The 17,713-nt window shown below is 36.7% G+C and overlaps 1 long non-coding RNA gene across 1 annotated transcript in view; it reads left to right on the top strand.

Moving 5' to 3' along the window:
* Nucleotides 1–17,713, top strand: part of LOC105526684 — a 109,605-nt gene that overhangs the window by 75,121 nt on the left and 16,771 nt on the right. The window contains exons 7-10 of the long non-coding RNA XR_001004124.1: nt 4,128–4,278; nt 5,473–5,589; nt 15,466–15,606; nt 17,170–17,380. This is a non-coding gene — a long non-coding RNA (uncharacterized LOC105526684). The remainder of the gene's footprint in view (nt 1–4,127; nt 4,279–5,472; nt 5,590–15,465; nt 15,607–17,169; nt 17,381–17,713) is intronic.

The raw sequence follows: 17,713 nt of genomic DNA, 5'->3' as shown, positions 1-17,713 counted from the left end.
CCCTAGTAGCTGGTACTACAGGTGCGTGCCACCCCCCACTCCCTGCCCCCAGCTAATTTTCGTATTTTTAGTAGAGATGGAGTTTCACCATGTTGACTAGAATGGTCTCAATCTCTTGACCTCATATTTCCACCCGCCTCGACCTCCTGAAGTGCTGGGATTACAGGCATGAGCCACTACACCCGGCCTCTCAGACCTTTCTATGAATGTGCCTTTACCATTTCTCTTGTTCCTTCGCAGTGGTGGTGGTGGTGGGGCGGGGTGGGAGGTGGGGGAGGTGTCTTAGAACTGTGTGCTTTCTCAGTCCTACAAAGCAGGTTGGACTCTGAGAGCCTTTTGTTTATTTTCCTTAGGGCAGTGACGGGAAGGTTCCTGGCTGTGCACTTTTTCCTGATCCACCAGAGCTGTCTGCTAATGTATATATCCTATGTGTGGAAGCTCACATGCAATCTGTGGTAGTTCGTGTGTGCTCTCCATGGGGGAAGCACATACATGTTGATGTCTATGGTGTGCTCAGGATGCCAGCCACAGCAAGTGGTGCATGCAGAGTGCTGGGGATATATGTCAGCTTGTTGGGTGTTCACAGTTGAGACACCCCATGAGACTCGCGTTTGGAGATCCGGGCAGAGTCTTCAACCCAGCCAGTAGGATCTGCAGCTTGTTGAGATTTGTGTGCCAGTTGCCACGATGCCTCTCCTCTTGTCCCTGCTCCTAGCTGCCCCCACATGTTTTTGCTCTGCGTATTCCCTGTGTTTTGGGTGGGGTGAAACAGAAGTGAGCCTCCTGGATAACATTCCAGAAGACTGGGGAAGCCAGGTACTCATTTCGATCTCCATTTTTCTCATTAGGAGAAATCACAGGCTGAGTGAATCTCTTAGCATCGAGCTGTGCTGCACTTGGGCAGGGTAATATGGGTAAAGTGAAGCTATTCTTTCTCCCCTTAGTGTATTTATTCTTCAGGGTTTTTTTCACTTTATTGAGGTGCTGGAACCTTTTAACTAAATGACTGGGCTACCATAAAAGCATTACTATCATGTGTATTTGTTAAAATCAGTGTTTCTGGGTGGGGGTTGGGGGTGGAGGGAGAGTTGAAGGCTGAAACTTCCCATTCTTTCATCTTGACATCCCAAATAGGACCTTCACTGCAAGAAATTGGTTTCTGTGTTTCTTTTTATAATTCGTATTGCTTATCGTTTAAACACTTAATTCAACAACCATCTCTCTGTTCTCTGCGTCTTAAGTGGCCTTCCCCAGTTACTTTCTATCATGCCATATAGTTTATTTACTTCGTAGCATATGTGACAATGAAAATTATTTTGTGTTTTCATTGTTGCTTATTTCTTCATTATTTATTTCTGCCATTGTAATAAGGTCTTAGAAATTGTATCTATATTGTTATTTTTGTAGCCTCTAGAACAATACATGGCCCAGAGTAGGTACTCTCTGAATAATTATTGAATAAATTTTTCAAAGGATTCTAAAGTTTTCTTCAAAGCTCCAAAAAGTTCTAATTAGTCTATTATTTTGCGGAAATAAACTCTAATTTCTCAAATATTAGCATTTGTAATAAAAATGATTTATTCTTCAGCTTTATGTTTTGATTATATATGTGGTATAGCCAATTACATTTTATTGCAAGTCTAAAGCAGTTCTGTTATATCCTAGATCAAATAGGCTTTATGAGCCTTCCAGGGAGCTTAAACTGTATTTATTACATTGTTTCTGCATGAAAATATGATTTTGTGATTGAAGTAACAATAATTTTTACTTTCCAACAAAATTTTACTTTGTTTACTTTTTTGTTATAAAAGAAGTTATTTTTACATTGATAACAGTCTACCTTTGAGTTCTGAGCAAGCATTAAACCTTTGGGTTATAAACCACGTTTGCATTAAAAGCACACAAATATTCATGCAACAACTATACTAAGTCTTTTTTTCAGAAGTGAGTAGGAATGTAAATGTCAAATTGGTAACTATAGAAGTATATATGAAACAGATAAGGTATCTGATATATAACTTCTGCCTTTGTTAGGTATTTGTTTCTGCTGTGGCCATTGGATTTGAGTGCAGTACCCCACGGTATTGGATAGTCATTAAAACAGTCCTTACGTGGGTCTATTTAAAAACACCACTGAATAAGAAAATACTTATTGGTGCATATATGCCTATTGTTTAGAAAAAAGTTAGAATCTGTTGCATCCCACTCACTTTCTTAAAGTTCATCTGAGAGATAATGTAGAAAAGGCATTATCTTTTACAACAAAATGTTTTGTTTTTATTATGTATTCATATTTTTCTTTGATACTTATTTAACCTCTTTTTGTGAGATTAATGGAGGCCATATTCTTCACTATTTAGCCAAACTATTTTTTAATTCCTTAAATAATTATTTTATTTCATTTAAGAGGTTTAATTTTTTTTTTTTAATGAATAGGACTTTTAACATATTTTTCTGGCCAGGAGTTAATATATAATTTACTGAAACATGAATAATATCCAAATTTCTGTGTTAATAGTCAGGAGCTCAAAGTGTTATTCCAAGAGAAAATTATACATATTTGGTAGCTCTTATGGAAGAATTAAAAATACTTCTATGCCCATATATCAGCAAAACTATTTATACGTTTCTCTTAAATGAATTTTATTTTCTCTGAAGTTTAGAAAAACAATTTCATCCTTAAAAATGTTGGAAAAGAAAGAAAATGAGTTAAAATGGGTTCTGATATTTGAATGTTGCAAACTAAGATATATGTGTGTGTTTGTATATTCCTTATATGCTTGAAATACAGTTTTTCTCTTCCCAGGCTAACGTTAGGCATAAAAAACTTCCCATAACAGGCTGCACTGGTCAATGTGTCCCTGGAAGAAGGTATTTTGTATCTCAGAGGTAGCATAAGCAGCATTAGATGTGGTGTTGCCATGGTAACTGCTCTCTTTTTTTTAATTGAATGGCATAGTAAGTAGTCTTATAAAACCCACCAACCCATAACTTGCTGGTGCCCCAAGGCAGTTTTAACTTAAGCACCTTCTCTTTGTCTTTATATTTTTAATCTAAGGGATTCAGGTCTTTGACTATACCACTTTTATGAATCTAATGTGCTTTGGAACTTAAATCTTTGGTTTCTTGACCACAGATTATTTCTAAATAGGGGCTCAATGCAGTTATTACATCAAGGAAAGAATACAAAATTTCCAGTGCAAAAAGAAGAAAAGCAAACTTGTACATAAGGCCATGTCTATAACACACAAACTGAGTAAGATGCTAATATCTGATCGTCTGATTTCACCAGAACCTAGCTACACATGGCAAAGCGCAAATAAATCATTCTAGAAATGAGAGCCACAAAAATACTGTGCCAAAATATGTCTTGGGCGACCAGTACAAATAGTTTAGTTTAAATATAAATTCTCCTGGGATGCAAGAGTCCTTTGTATTTTTTTGTTTGGACTCAAGACACACCTCTTAAAATGTCTATACCCTGCTGCAAAGATATTGCACGGAGTCAAATAAAATGCATCGTAACTTCCTCTTCACCGACTTTGCTTCCTAGAGATACTAATTCTTCTGATTATTTTGCCAGTCATTTATGTTTAAAGTGTTAATAAATCTATTTAAATTAAAAATTCAATATATAAGAATTGATAATGCTCTGTAGGAAAATAGGGCTCTTATAATATGTCTATTTGCGGAAAAGAGGGCATTGTAATAATGATGAAAAGATTATTCCAACAATATTAATTTAGTATCAATAAATATTATCTTCCTACTGAGTAGCATTGTCATTTTCCAAAAGACTGTGTGGGTAAGTACAATTAGAAATAACTGTAAGTTTATAATAGGTACTAATGCTTAAGCATACCAAAGAAACCCAAGTTGAGAGTTTAGAATTTACCTTGTCCAGTTTCCTGAAAACATGCTTTTATCTACTCTTTCGGTGCTTCTAATTTTTTTTTTTTAAGAGAGGGTCTCACTCTGTCACCCAGGCCAGAGTGCAGGGGTGCAGTCATAGCTCACTGCAGCCTCAAACTCCCAGGCTCAGGTGATATGGCCACCTCAACCTCCCAAGTAGCTGGGACCATAGGTGTGTGACACTATGGTCGGCTAATTTTTGTTATTTTTTGTAGAGACAGGATTTCCCTATATTACCTAGGCTGGTATAGAACTCCTGGGCTCAAGCGATCCACCCACCTCGACCTCAGAAAGTGGCTTATAAATTTTGAGGCAACTCAAATATAGATGATTGTTTTCTCAAATTTGCTAGCATCTTTTTATAAGGTGAATAATTTAATTCACATATAGACAATTAATACAGACCATAGTAGAGTGGGAAATTATGATAGCTTACTCTTTGCAGGAAATTCCTCTCCCTAAGTCAGAAAAAGCCCACAGGAAATAAGGGTATTGGGACAAGGAGTTAAGTATGACGATGAAATGTATCCACAGTATTTTTTTCAGAAGAATCACATCTCATTGAAATCAGAGTAAAGAAAACTCCCGAGGAGAGATATTGGGAGACACTTCTCCATGGGTATCTTTTGTTCCTGCTTTCTTGCTCAATATGCAAAGAATTCAAGGCCTTCATGACTCTTACCTGGTCATTTTTCAGTGTTGTGTTTGTAGCAAGCAACCTTGAGGGATAAGATAATGTGTTGTTCTGGAACAAAGAGCAGGTTTGCTTACTGCTTGCTATAAAACAGCAGGTTTCCAATCTAAGTGTTCCTTGGCTATAAGACAAAGTCACTGCATCAACCTGGGCTCTATGCATCACCCCTGTGGAACATGGGGATCAAAGGGGAACTGATGCAAAGATGCTGGTGCTTGTGTTGCTTGCTTTGCTGTGATTAATAAAGTCCTTTGTCTCTGATTCAGGAGTCTTGTGTCTTCTACTAGCATTTACAAAGTAGTAGCAGCCTTACGTATTAGCTTAGAAGTAGGGCAAAATCCCTGACCAGATAGGAGAAAGCTGTATTAACTTACTCCATCATCCTTTTGGGGATGGAATTAATGGACCACCAAAACTGCAATCTGATTCTTGCCAGAAAAGAGAGCTATGATTTAATTAATCTAAATCTGAAGCCATTACCTTGGTAGATGTTCCATGAACAAGTGAAATGTTTTTTAGAAGCACATTCAAAAGTTGTGGGAGTGGGGGAGGGATAGTTTACTCAGAGGTATGTATTGTTAGTCCTTTAAATGAGATGAGGGTTTTTGTTTCTCTCTCAGTAGCGGAAAACTTTTAAACTAACATTATTCTGAACATTTGGAATAAAATTTTGCACCTTTGACCACTTATGTATTTATATGGTATAAAGTAATTTTCAATCCATTATAAGCATAATCTTGGCATGATCTACAGACTTCTAGCAAAAGTGGCATTTGGGTCCTAATATTGACCTAATACTGACCTAATAACTGAGTTGTTGGGCAAATCAGTTATCAAGTGAAAATGTCAAATCTATCCCTTCACAGATACCTGCTTGGGTGTAACTATTTGTATTCAACTGGTAACAGCCTAACTACACTTTTGATCCTATGGGAATAGATGGTCTGGAATGTGGTGATACTCTGTAGCTATCAAATCTGCAGGTGAGAGAAATAATATTTATATGAAAATAATCTGGAGAACATGCAGTCCATCTATTTCTCTAAACAGTTATTTCTCAACCTTTTGCTTTTTAAATTGCTCCCTTATGGAGCCTTTTTAGGCATTTTTCTCCTTATCACCTTCCTGCTCCTAGAGAAACTTGAATATCAGAGGTAAGTGGTATATATATTTATGTACTGTGGCCCTTTAGAAGTCTACAAGCTATTTTAAGATCTAAGATTTTCTTGCCTCCTAAGAACCAATAATCATCTGCTTTTGGATGGTATTGCCCATGTTGAGAATTCATGCTCCAAGCACTAGGAAATCTATCCCTGAACTGATGGAATATTTCTCTGCCTACGCTCCATTATATTGACTCCCAACAATTTCTTTTTTGCTTAACTGTCCTGTACTTTGGATTAATATGTATATTTAGTAATGCTATAAGAAACACCACCAATAAACTACTGTAAGGCTACAGATAAATTGCTAATTGGAGGCAGCATAGCATAGTGATTACAAGTTCTATCTGACTACTTGAATTTAATCTTGATATTACCACTTACTAGCTATGCAACATTGGACCTATTATATATCATCTCTCTAAGTTTCAATTTGCTCATGTGTAAAATGAGAATAATAATAGTACTCACACCACAGGATGATAAGAATTAAGGATAAAACAAACACAAACTGCCTGACCCAGAATAAATGTTCAGCAATGTTAGCTCTTAGATATACGTACAGTAAGGCAGGGTGCTCTCCACAAATATTCTAAATGGAATGTTTTTTAGCCAGGACCAGTGGCTTATATCTGTAATCTCATTGTTTTGGGAGGCTGAGGTGGGAGGATCACTTGATACCAGAAGTTTGAGACCAGCCTGAGCAACACAGTAAGATCCTGTCTCTCCAAAAAATTTTTTTAAAAAAAGAAAAGCTTAAAACTTAGCCTGGTGTGGTGGGGTGTATACACTGCCTGAAGTCCCAGCTATTCAAGAGGCTGAGTTGGGTGGATTGCTTGGAGATCGAGGCTACAAGGCTACAGTGAGCCATGATCACACCACTGCACTCCAGCCTGGATAATAGAGCAAGGCCCCATTTCAAATAAAACAAAAAACAAACAAATAAACAAACAAAAAACAGAAAACAAACAAAAAAACCCCCAAAATCAAAAAGAATGTTTTTACTTGTCATACTGAGTACATTTACACTGGTCATATATAGTTGAGTAATGGATTTTATCTTAGGAACACTAGAAATAAGACATTGAGGCTAGTGATATATCAGTTTTCTTTCTTTGTACCATCTGAAAGTTTTAAGTCCAATTTGTCTCCTTCCGTTAGCAAGTATATAGTAATTCATAGCATATATATTTACTCCTGATATCTAATTATGTCCTTACTCTCGTTTCCATTTCTTGTTTACCATGGATATACAGGCCTGGATTTGAGTCCTTCATTCATTACTCATCAACTGGTTAATCTTGGTTGTGTTTTCAAGCCTCCTTAATATCCCACTTATATAAAATAGGGTCAATAGTAGGACCTAATTAATAGGATTGTTTTGAGGAAAGTACACAGTACCTAACAAGTAATAAGAATTCAATATATGCTAGTTACTTTTACTATTTATGTTATTTTGCCATATTTTAAAAATCTGTGTAAACCACTGTAAATATTTTTTCTGTAAAAAAATGAAGACATAAAATATACTTAGAATGTTGCCATGACAGCAGTGTCTTTTCCACCAGGGTTTGGGGTTTCAGGTATTTTCTCACACTATTACTTAAGCCTTCTTGACTAGGAAAGGAGCAATGAAATTCACTCAGCACCACTCTGGTCATCATTGTAGACTCATCTTCAAGTCCCTGGTTGGGACACTGGCTTATGGTCTGTGGATGAATGAGAATGAGAATTTTACCAGTATGATGACTGCTTTAGTAGGGCAAGCCCTGGAACTAAATTTAGATCTTTAGACACTTTCCTTGAAGGTCAATGAAGCTTTGCTCATGGTGCTAAGCAAAGTAACTTGTACATCCTCATGCCTGTCTCACATCTGCTAATAAAAATAGTTGTCTTTTTTAGTAGCTGACATCTAGGGCTTGTACTAACATATTTAAAAATCCTCAGCCTAGATGAAAGTTCTAGCTTCTTTATTTCACTTCTGTGGCCTTGAGCAGGTTATTTTATCTCCTAGGTTTCTCTTCCGTAAAATGGAGATAATATTCAGACATGCTGTTGAGAAGGAAGTGAACTTATATATAAATATGTAAAGCTTGTGCCATGCCTATTGTAGATACTTTGTCAATGTAAATTTGATTCATTTCCCTTTTCTTGGTAGGGGGATCAGGGTTTTCAGGTTGATTCTCAGGTTAAGAATAGAAAAAGTAAAGCGTTTCTTACCTTAAGTCCCTTATAGTGCTGATTTAGCCTAGTAAAAATAGACCTCAATACAAAGTGCAAGGGCAGAATCCTCTCACCACAATAAGGAATTTCTTGCTTTTCTCTTTTCAGAGGAGTTTGGCTGTGCATGGATGAAATTAATGGGGGTAGATATGAATAGAGGAAGGGGAAGGGGATGTTTAATATTTTTTCTCCTCCTTTAGTGTTGGTGTCATGGGGAATGCAATTTCTGAGACCCTGTGTGATAGTCATAACTCTAAAATGATTCTCAAGGATCCATTCTTGTATAATTTCCTCCCTTTAACTGTAAGAGGAACGCTTGAATATGAAAGGACATCACTCCAGTTAAGTTACACAGCAAAGAAGATCTTGCAGATGTAATTTGGGATGCTAATGAGTTGACTCTGAGTTAACCAAAAGGGAGATGATTTGGATAAGCCCGACCTAATCACAGGAGCCCCTTAAATCTGGGTCTAGAGGACAAAGACAAAGTTAAAGACTTGAAATATGACAGGATTTGACTTGGCACAACAACTGGAATAGAAAGGGGGCCATATGGTAAGGGTGGCCTCTAGGAGCTGAGAGCAGCCCCACGCTGACAGCTAGCAAAGTAACAAAGACCTCAGTTTTATAACTGCAAGAAACTGAATTCTGCCAAAAATGAGAATGAATTTGGAAGTCAGTTTTTCTCCAGAGTCTCCAGCCAAGAACTCAGTCTGGTTGACACCATCATTTCAGACTTATGAGACCCTCAGCAGAGAAACCAGTCTTGCCATGTCCAGACTTCTGACCTATGGAAACTGTGAGATAATAAATTTGTGCTGTTTTAACTTTCTGGGTTTGTGGTAATTTATTGCACAGAAACAGAAAACTAATGTGCCCTGGTGCATTATATATTTACTCCTGATAATACAATAGGTTTTCTATTAAATAAATAAATATGGCAAAAAACATAAACAGTAAGTAACTAGCATTTATTGAATTCTTATTACTTGTTAGGTACTGTGTACTTTCCTCAAAACAATCCTATTTATTAGGTCCTACTATTGACCCTATTTTATATAAGTGGGATGTTAAGGAGACTTAAGAACTCAATTAAGATTAACCAGTTAATGAGTAATGAATGAAGGACTCAAAAGACAGGTCTGTACATCTATGCTAAATAAGAAAGGGAAATGAGAGTAAGGACATAATTAGATATCAGGAGGAAATATATATGCTATGAGCAAATAGTTTTTATCATATTTATTATATTTCTTTTAATAGTTTTTCTATTAAAAGAACCATGATATAGTGAGTTTTGCTTGTGCTTTAAGTCTTACCCTCAACTACTAAGCATATAATAACTTACAGAGAAGCCCAAGGCAGCACCTGGGAAGAGCCGGAAACTCATTCCACTTATTTCAGCAGTAGCTTCATCACTGTTAGACATAATCCTCTTGAGCTACCAGCCCTTCAGATTTAGCAACTTTATCCTACATACAGCTTGGGAATGAGGCCATGGTAGCTCCTCATTGGCGTGGGCCCTAATTCATGATCCAAACATATCAGGCTTTTCTGCAGTAGTCAGTTCAAAAGTTTGATTCTGTATGATTCATAACATGCTCATTTATTTCTTTTGTGCCTCTTAATGTTCTTATTCCTTCATTATTATTATTTGAATCCTCCTAGATTCCAAAGTCCTGGGATGAAGAGACCTTTTTCTTCCTTTTGATCTTCTACAGTACTTATTACTGTTTGCAAACTAGATAGTCAAAGATTGATTAAAAGAACCATGATATAATAAGTTTTGCTTGTGTGTTAAGTCCTGCTCTCAATTAGTAAGCATTTTCTGATCTAGCATTCACCTGATAGAAAGGAGATGGAATCTTATTAATAATAAACCACCAGAACAGAGTCAAATGATGCAATAAGAGTGGAAGCTCTTCTTTCTGGCAGAGAAGAGGAAGTCCATATGCTCAGAACTGTCAAGCAGTGAGAGCAGAAATGGGCTAGGGTAGTTATCAAGGAATTAATTCACATACTCTCTATGAAACAACTGAGCTACTAATGTCTTGGCACCCCAGACGCACTTCCCCATGTGAATCATAGCCATTTCTATCCTGTGATACAAGCAGAGAGCTGCCATTAAGGAAATGCAACAGTTTGCCAGAGGAGAACTAGAAATACAGGTGTTGATACACGAAAAAGTAGAGCAGAGACTAATGTAAACCGTCCAACAGACAGGATATTTTAAAAGGAAGGCAGATCTAACCAAGAAGGGAAAACGATAATATGTTCTCAGAGTAATGAATGACATCTACATGCCAGAGTAAGTCCATCCATATTGGCTGGACCCTAAACCAACTGGCTGGACCCTTTTGATACATACTAAAGTCAGTCATGCTACAATGCACACTTTACCCATGTAGACAAACCCTGCAGTCATCCCACTATTTCAAGGGAGAATAATAGAAAAACAGACCACAAACTGCAGAGGCAAACCACATCAGTGACTTGCTAATGTAAGTTCAACTGATATTAGGTTCCAAACTGGAAGCCAGCCATGGTGGTTCATATCTGTAATCCAAGCACTTTGAGGGGCCAAGGGAGGAGGATCGCTTGAGTGCGCATGAGTTCAAGACTGGCCTGGGCAACATAGCAAGACCCCATCTATAAAAGTTTTGGGGTTTTGTTGTTGCTGTTTTTGTTTTTAAATTAGTCAGGTATGGTGGCACACACTTGTAGTCCTAACTACTTGGGAAGCTGAGATGGAACGATCACTTGAGCCCAGGAGTTTGAGGCTGCAGGGAGCTATGATCAGTCCACTGTACTGCAGCCTGGGTGACATTCCAGCTTGTCTCTAAAAATTAAAATAAAAAACTCTTCTACACCATGTACTGTGTGCTATTCATTGTAAGTGAATACTAAAAGATGGGAGCTATTTGTGAATTTTGGAACTAAGAAGGCCTAACAGATGCAGATGGAGTCACAGTATGAGCTCAAGTACAAAGATGGAAAGAGCATGGCGCATTGGAGACAGACTCATCCACTATATCCAAATTACTTAGTGGCTTATGAACAACTGTGAGTGGATAATCAAGAATCACCAGATACATGCGTAGAAGCAGCAATAAGGGGCCTTATAAAAAGAAACTTGATTCCGGAAAGAAATAGATAATTCAGGAAGAAAACTTAAACATGATCATTCTCGTATTCTCAGAGAGATTTGAGAAGCCATTATATCCAGAATTGAATAAGATAAAATAACTAGAACTGATTCTTAGAAATGCATATGATTGTCAAAATAAAACACTGGATAGGATAACTGAATAACAACTTGGACACAAATTGTTAAAGTTGGTGATACAAAATATTCATAAATATCTCTCTACATATATATAGGAACATAAAAAGACAAAGAAATTTTTTAAATGGGTGAAAATATTGAGCTGCGAATAATATTTATTAAAATATATCAATCAAAGTGTTCACAAAAAAAGTAAAACACATTATTGAAGATGCAACAGGAAAATTTCTTTGGGCAGAGTAAAGATTCACATCTTCAGATTTGAAAGGAGCTGTAAAGTATCTGTTTATTTCTTTACTCAACAATTATTTGAGCTCAGTATTATTCAGAATTTTGTGGTTATGAAAGTATCAAAAAGGGCTGGGCGCAGTGGTTCCCACCTGTAATCCCAGCCCTTTGGGAGGTCAAAGTGGGCAGATCACTAGGTGAAGAGATCAAGGCCATTCAGGTCAACATAGTGAAACCCCATCTCTACTAAAAATTCAAAAATTAGCCAGCATGGTGGTGCGCACCTGTAGTCGCAGCTACTCGGGAGGCTGAGGCAGAAGAATCACTTGAACCCTGGAGGCGGAGGTTGCAGTGAGCTGAGATTGCACCACTGCACCCCAGCCTGGTGACTTGGTGACAGAAGGAGACTCCATCTCAAAAAAAAAAAAAAAAAAAAAAAGAAAGAAAAAAGAATTGTGTGAAAAATACATGATAGGCAGTGTTTTAAAATACCCCCCAGGAATCCCACCCACTGTGTACATGCCCGATGGCATCTCTTCTTCTTAAATATAGGGAGAGACCCCTGATTCTAATAGATGTCATTCCCATACTAGGTTACGTTATATGGCAAAGATGAGGGATGTTTTCAGATAGAATTAATGTCCCTAATCAGCTGACTTTTAGTTAATCGAAAGGGAGATTATTCTAGGTGTGCCTGATCTCATCAAGCAAGTCCTTTAAAAAGGCTCCCTGGATTAGAGAGAGGAAGAAGAGATTCTCTTTCTATGGCTGTCTTTGAAAAAGCAAGCTTCCATCAATTCTACAGCTTCAATGAAGTGAATTCTGCCAGAAACGTGAGGAAGTGCGGAAGTCGATGCTTCCCTAGCCGGTTGAGAATGTAGCTTAGTAAACACCTTGATTTTAACCTTGAAAGACTCTGTGCTGTGGATTCAGCTGGCCTTTCCTGGACTTCTGACCTTCACAAACTGTGCTATAATAAATGACTATTATTTTAAACAGTTACATTTGTGGTAATTTGTTAAGCTGCAGTAGAAATCTAATGTATCTACATAAATTATGGTGAAACTTCAACACTTGTGTAAAAAAAATTCTTACAGCTTTCAAATAAAATTTTAAAAGTTATAAAACTCAAAATAACTTTAAACTTTTCATTAACAACACCATATTCTAGAAAACAATGCAATTCCCTCCATGTTCTGACAGCAAATAATTTGGAGCCAAACAATTAATAAAGTCAGAGTGAAATAAAGACATTTTCTGACATGTAGACTTCGGAAGTTCACTGCCCATATGGCATGATTCTGAGAAAGTGATAGAATATTTCTTAAAGACTGAATTTGACTTTCACTCTTGAGATAATCTCCTTGCAGGGGTACATATGAATATGTGCCAGATATCTCACTTGGATCTGGATGACATATGTGCAATATCTTAGTATTTTAAATGCTGTTTATTGTTTTTTACATTTTTTACTGAGGTAGAATATATGTGGTCAAATGAGTATCAAGTTCACTAATCTTTAGGTTTGATCAAGTTTTAAAGATGTACACACCTAAGTAATAACTATCAACATGAAAATATATAACATTTCCAGCACCCAAAAGTAGTCTTTATGCCCCTTTCTAGTCATACCCTTCCATTCTCAAAATGGTAATCACCATTCACACTTCTTTCTTCATTCATTAGTTTTACCAGTTCTTAAACTTCATCCAAATGTAATCCAATGGTGTGTATTATTTTGTGTCTAATTTCTGCCATTGTGAGAGTCATGCTTGTCATTGTGTTTACCAGTTGTTCATTCTCTTTACATTGCTGTGTAGTATTTCTTTACATGCTATAATGTAGCCATTTTTGTTGTTGGACATTGGACTTGGTTTTGGTTCTTGGTTGTCATAAATGAGTCTGTTATGGACATCCTTCCACAATTTGTGCACCCATTTGTGTACGGGAAAATACCTAGGAGTGGGATTGCTAGGACATAGGGTAGTAGATATTTTTATTGTTTTTAACATTTACACTCAATTTACAGAGGAAATATTGAAGGCTCATGTATAGTTATAAGCTAATAAAAATAATAACATTGAAAGCAATGTTAAGACTGAGAAATAAGATCTATAGGGAAAGAAAGAAAATTTCAGTTTATTTCTTTACATCCACTAAGCTGTAATTAGGGTAAACTCTCAAAAACCTTATTCTGATCATGATTTATTCAGAATTAAGTGACTTTTCCTTGATCTTAGGATAAAGGTGAAACTCCTCTATAAATGCTGCAAAGTTCCAAATGGCCGGTCGATATTTATCTTTTCTTTCTTATGTCTCTGCAGTTCTTGACTTTCTCCACTTGAGTCTCACTGACACTCATCATTACTTCTCCACCACAGGGTCTTTGCACAAGCTGTTCCTCTTCTTAGAAAGCTTTTGTTACAATTTTCCACATAGTTAAATCCTACTCATTGGTCAGATTTCTTATCAAGGGTGGTCTCTTCTGAGAAACTATCCCTGACCTCCTTAATATAAATTCTCATGACTTATCTCATAATGATTTTATTTTGGGCCACACTTATAATTTATTTTGTCTTGTTATTATTGATCACCCTTTTCATTAAGTGGTGATTTTCACTATGGCAGGATTTATGTCTGTTTTCACTCATTTTATTGCTAGAATCTAGTGCAGCATTTGATCCATGTGGACACTCAATATTATTGAGCAGAAGAAAGAATCTTATATGATTCTCAATGTCAAAATCTCAAAATTGAAGGAGTAGTATCATTTAAAATTATGAAGGCAAACACTTGAAAAACTGAAGATACTGTAAATCAGAATGAAAATAGGAGAAGACTCTAGTAAGGGAACTAAATTTCTCTTCTTTGTAGAAATGGAGTCTGTATAAGCTATCTAAAGCCCAGCAAACACTAGAACTAAAATTAGAAATATTTAAATGTAATTGTCTCTGGGAAATGAGACTGAGGCTGAGGAATGGAGACTGGGAAGGTGAATTTCTAAGTTTTACCCTTATTTTTAATTTATTTTGTTACATTTATTATAATATATATCAGAAAGATGAAACTCAAGGTCACAATACACGCCCAGCTTTAGAAAACTTTGGAAGACTGGGAGACCTAATTTGCATATCTGCCCCTGTGCCACAGATTGGGCATAAGGTATGGCACATGTAAATAGTTATTTGAGATTGCTGACAAAATTACTGGATATATGATAAGCTCAAGGCTTTTGGGATAAAGTTATGCCAATGGGAGCCATAAACTCATTTGAAGACTATCAACGGTAACAATATATTTTGGGAATTGACTTGTAAAGGTTGAAGTTCACCAGAATTAGTTCAAGCAGTCAGGGATTAGTACAAAATTTTAACATCCTGGGTGCTTTCTGCATTTGCTCCCACTTTAGTCACAGCACAGGTGGTAGCAATACCAAATCAAATTGATCACATACAATGACAGAGTATGATAGAGGGGAACAAAATGTTAATCACTATATAGGTTTCAGATATAAGATCTCAAGAACTGAACTGGAGCAAATATTTCTAACCTAATTGATGAATTCAAGCTAAGGATTAGTACCATCAGGAGAAAATTTAGTAGTAGGATGTGGGGACTTGGGGTCAGGATGATCCACATTAATTCTGGTACACCATAACGTACTCCCTCAGTGACTCTGTTTAGAAACCAGGACCTTGCCTTCTGGGCTGTATCACTGAACATTTCCAGTATATAGCCTGTCCTCCAAGTTCCGGCACAAAGCTAATTCCTTTTTTGAAGCCTTTCTGTTGCCCATAGCCAGAAACAGTTCCTCTCTCCCTTATCTCCCGCAGCATTTTTCCAACTTTCTTATGGCATTCAGCACTTTATACTATGTATTCTGGTTACGTATGTGCATCCCTTACTTCTTCCATTAATCTGAGAGCTCATAAAAATTATGTCATTCGCATTCACCACAGGGCCTGGCCATGGACTTGCATATCATTGCTGAGAGAAGTCTCAATAACAGCTTAAGTACTATTGAGGACCTCAAGATGACAAATTTTCTCCATCTCTTCTAAGGCTGAATGGTCATATGCAATGTGTTTATGACTATGCTGGTAAGGCTGGTAAGTGTCACAGGATTTAGAATTTGTGCTACTCTATATATGCTCTAAACATATACTATAATTTCCATTGTATTTTTTAAGGGAGCGGAGAAGGTTTTTGTCAGTGTTAACAAGCACTGGGTATCTTCCTATATCAAATATATGTGTTAAAAAAGCAGAGGTTGGTTTTCATTAATAAGAACTGAGAAGATATTTGAATGTTTGTAATAATTATAATGATTTTTGCAAGCTGTATAGCTTAAGCTAATTTCTAATATTACACCACTTAAATTCTCATAAAAGTTATAATATTCTACAAAGACAAACTAACACTCTATATATTCATTGTCTACAAACCTAAAATAGTAATGAAAATGTCTTAGAGAGGAAATAGAGACAAAATTCATGCTACATTCAAAGCAAACAATTTTTTGTGATTTTAAGTATGTGCAAAGAGATTCTTAGCAGCCTGTACACTGAAGTTGTGATTTCTAAGTTATGTTCCAAGGAATTCCTTTTCTTATTTTCTCCCAAGGCTATCTTTTTTTTTGTATTATTATGGATTAGATTTGTTTGGAACATAAAAAACAGAATTGATCTTCCCTCCTTGAATAATACAGAAGATAATATATGTAGGAAACTTTTTCCAAAGCATGTCTGAGTATATACCTTTGAATTTTACTTGAAAACATGTCATTCCATTCAAAACTCTGAATTAAGATGCACTACTTTTTGCTGAAGGCTATTTTAAATTAGGCTAATAAATTGCTACTCTCTGCCTTGCGTGATAATGCATTACATTATCTACTGATGTACATGTATTGTTGACTCTAATGGTGTGGAAATTAAATGTTAGTCATGGGCCAGATGTTCCTATAGACGAATATGAAGTATGACTCTGGCATAGTTATGTCTCATCAGAACAGAGAGGAAGAATGCAATAACCAAACAACAACAATAACCACCCAAGAATGCCCTCTGATAATTGGTCTCCGGTAAGAACTAACAATCATGCAAGCCTAGATCCTTAGTCCCTACCTTTGAGGAGTGTTCTAAATGTCAGCAGTATTTGCACCTGTTCATAAGGAAACTGATGTCATTTCCTAAAATACAGAATAAAATAAAGTTGAAAATATACTACTATTTGGAGGGGTGTCCAGAGACGGTAAATATATGTCATCTTTATTTGGCAAACAGGAGCAGCTTGATTTGGCACCTCCACACCACCATGAGATTCCACGGGTCATTCCTCTGCTCTGAGCAGTTCACAGCAGGGTGGCAGGAATATGTGACTTGGGGGAAGGGAAATAGCAAACAAATGGGCCTTATGGTGAATTTTAATGAAGATTCCCTGCTGGCTTTAGCCCCACTGGGAAAAAGAAAGAAAGAAAAAGAAACCCATAATCTCCTATTTGAGGTTAACTTACAAATGGGATAATAATTCAAATAGTAGCAACATCTCACAAGAATGAGGTGGGGTTAGGAGGGTATATAGGATGTTTGCTGCTGCTGCTGTTTCTACTAGCACTAACTAGATTATTCATGATAAGTAGCTATGTCTTTGAAAATAATCAGAGAGACGGTGATAGAAGACTAATACATTGCATCATCATCCACTTAGTGAGAAATGGCTTTTGCAGATTTGTGCTGATGGATCTAACGTGTGGACTTCTGGAGGCTTTGAGGTGGATATACTTCAGTTGTGGATAAAGAGGTGAAGAAGGACATCTATGGTGATGCTCAGTAATATCTGCGAAGAACTGTGGAGACAGACAAATAGTCAAAGGCGAGGTCAGTGCTTGCAAGTATCTTCTTTTAAAAGAGTTGCCTAATACCAAGAGGAATATCATGGGAAAAATGCAACATGAAGAAAGAGGATAATTTATCCCTGCAAGAGTTATTTCAGCTGCAAGTGTTGCTATCAATTTTTTCCCTCTCTAGTGGTTCATTTGAAATATGGGATAGTGAGGGATTCATTGCTTTGTGCATTGGAGGTTTGTTTCTGTGCTCCTTTTCATTAACAGCCATATTTCCTTTCCAATTTATGTGAATTCTTTTTTTTCTTTCTTTGCCATTGTTTCTGATTTTTAGCCCAAATAAACACTGATTTCTCAGGAGT

This window comes from Colobus angolensis, unplaced genomic scaffold (assembly GCF_000951035.1).
Source record: "Colobus angolensis palliatus isolate OR3802 unplaced genomic scaffold, Cang.pa_1.0 Scaffold6, whole genome shotgun sequence".
Lineage (NCBI taxonomy): Eukaryota > Metazoa > Chordata > Mammalia > Primates > Cercopithecidae > Colobus > Colobus angolensis.
This window is presented reverse-complemented; position numbering and strand designations above follow the sequence as displayed.